The 2,534-nt window shown below is 40.3% G+C and overlaps 1 pseudogene; it reads left to right on the top strand.

The window, feature by feature from the left end:
* Nucleotides 1–355: 355 nt before the first annotated feature.
* On the top strand, nucleotides 356–1,319 carry LOC144382657 (small ribosomal subunit protein eS4-like; annotated as a pseudogene).
* The last annotated feature ends 1,215 nt before the right edge of the window (nucleotides 1,320–2,534 follow it).

Genomic DNA, 2,534 nt, shown 5'->3' with positions numbered 1-2,534 from the left:
CCCCTGAGTGAAACAATTTAGGAGAGCTTTTAGGAGAAAGTGACAAATTAGCATGTCATGCAACATTCTATCCTAACCTTTTCTCTCACCTCACATGACTCTCCTCTGGACCACTTGTCACTTGCTCAGGAATCACTCAGTTGTGCCTCTCTATTTTGAACCAGCAGCTCCCATGCATAGAATGTCATCTCTGAATTCCCTGCCTTTCCATGGCTTGCTTCTATTCATCTTTCACCCCATGGGCCATTTTCTCTAGGAACCAACCAAAATTTTCTCATCTAGTAAAGGTGACCTCCACAAGTGTTCCAGTAGCACTTGCACTTATCTCTAGGATGGCAGCTTGTCACAGTACCACATGGAAGTAGAACACGGAGGTTCCAAGAGACCACATTTCATCCAGAGCCTAATAAATATCCCAGTATGTAGAAGGTACTCAATAAAAATTGGCATTATCAATGAACAAAAGGATGAATGAAGGAATAACAATTTGCATTTATATTATACTTGTTTTTCTGGTTATACTTTTAGGCACTGAAAATTCTTGACTATTCCATTTTGAAAGGATCTTAATGATCAGGAATTATTTTTTCCCTTTCTACCATTCTGAGAAAACAAAGTAGATTTAAGAACCAGGTTGAACACAAGCTAAGAATTGAAGACCGCTCTTTTCATGACTAGCACAGCCATGGCTCATGGTCCCAAGAAGAATCTGAAGTGTGTTGCAGCTCCAAAGCAACGGATGCTAATAATCTGACCAGTGTGTTTGCTCCTCGTCCATCTACCAGTTCCCACAAGCTGAGAGAATGTCTTCACCTCATCATTTTCCAAGGAACACACTTAAGTATGCTCTGACAGGAGATGAAATGAAGAAGATCTGCATTCAGCAGTCTAATAAGATTGATGGCAAGGTCCAAACTGATATAACCTATCCTACTGGTTTAGTAGATGTTACTGGCATTGACAACACTGAAGAGAATTTCTATCTCATCTATGACACCAAAGTTGTCATTATTTTATACCCTAGGAAGCCAAGTACAAATTGTGCAAAGTGAGAAAGGTCTTTTAGGGCACAAAAGGAATCCCTCATCTGGTGACCCCAGATAGTCACACCAGCCATCACCCTGATCCCTCATCAAGATAAATGAAACCATTAGGTTGATTGGGAGACTGGCAAGATTACTGATTTCATCAAGTTTGACACTGGGGACCTATATATAGTGACCAGAGGTGCTAACATGGAAAGAATTGCTGCAATAATCAACAGAGAGAGATAGCCTAGTTCTTAAAACAACAACAACAACAACAAACATTTATTTATTTATTTTAGAGAGACAGCGCGTGTGAACAGAGAGGGGAGGAGAGGGAGAGAATCTCAAGCAGACTACCCACTGAACACAGAGCCTGATGCGGGGCTCAATCTCAGAACCCTGAGATCATGACCTGAGCCTAAATCAAGAGTTGGCCACTTAAGCGACTGAGCCACCCAGGTGCTCCCCATCCTGGTTCTTTTGATGTGGTTCATGAGAAAGATGCCATAGGTGACAGCTTTGCCTCTCAGCTCTCCAATATTTTTATTTTTGGCAAAGGTAACAAACCAAGGATCTCTTCCCTCAGGAAAAGGGATCCACTTCATATTGCTGAAGGAGAGACAAGAGACTGGCAGCCAAACACAAGAGTACCTGAAATGATCTCTAGGTGATGTGAACTGAAATGTCTTTGTACTTAATTAAAGATAATATGGCACAAATAGACCCATAAATAGAGAGAACTAACTGGTGGTTGCCAAAGAGGAGGTGTGGGGGGGAGTGGGCAAAATGGGTGAAAGATATAGGCTTCCGATTATGGAATAAGTCATGGGGATGAAAGGCATAGCATAGGGAATATAGTCAATGGTATTATAATAGTGTTGTTTGTGTGACAGATGATAGCTATACTTGCTGTGAGCATAGCATAACATACAGTTGTTGAATCACTATGTTACATACCTGAAACAAATGTAACATTGTGTATCAACTATATTTCGATTTTTTTTTAAAAAGATAGTATGGCATGATTAGAAAGAAAAAAAGAATTGAAGAATGGCACAAACCATTTAAGAACTAAGTATTAGGGGCGCCTGGGTGGCTCAGTCGGTTAAGCGGCTGCCTTCGGCTCAGGTCATGATCCCAGGGTCCTGGGATCGAGCCCCACATCAGGCTCCCTGCTCAGTGGAGAGTCTGCTTCTCCCTCTCCCTCTGCCTGCCTCTCTGCCTACTTGTGCTCTCTCTCTATCTCTCTGTCAAATAAATAAATTAAAATCTTTAAAAAAAAAAAAAGAACTAAGTATTAATGATTTATGTAGTCATCATTCAAATGATTTTGTGACCCTTTGCACTTTGTACATTACATTGACCAACACAGAACATCTAAAATAAAAATGCCAACCTTAGTTTGTGACCAATAAGCTGCCTCCATTTATCCCATAGATATTGGTAATTTTCAGGTTAAAATCATTTTAAATTCACTTGAATACAAAAGGAATTAACATAAAATTC

This window comes from Halichoerus grypus, chromosome 7, assembly GCF_964656455.1.
Source record: "Halichoerus grypus chromosome 7, mHalGry1.hap1.1, whole genome shotgun sequence".
In the NCBI taxonomy this organism is placed as follows: domain Eukaryota; kingdom Metazoa; phylum Chordata; class Mammalia; order Carnivora; family Phocidae; genus Halichoerus; species Halichoerus grypus.
Note: the sequence above shows the minus strand (reverse complement) of the source record. Positions and strands in the feature narration are given on the sequence as shown.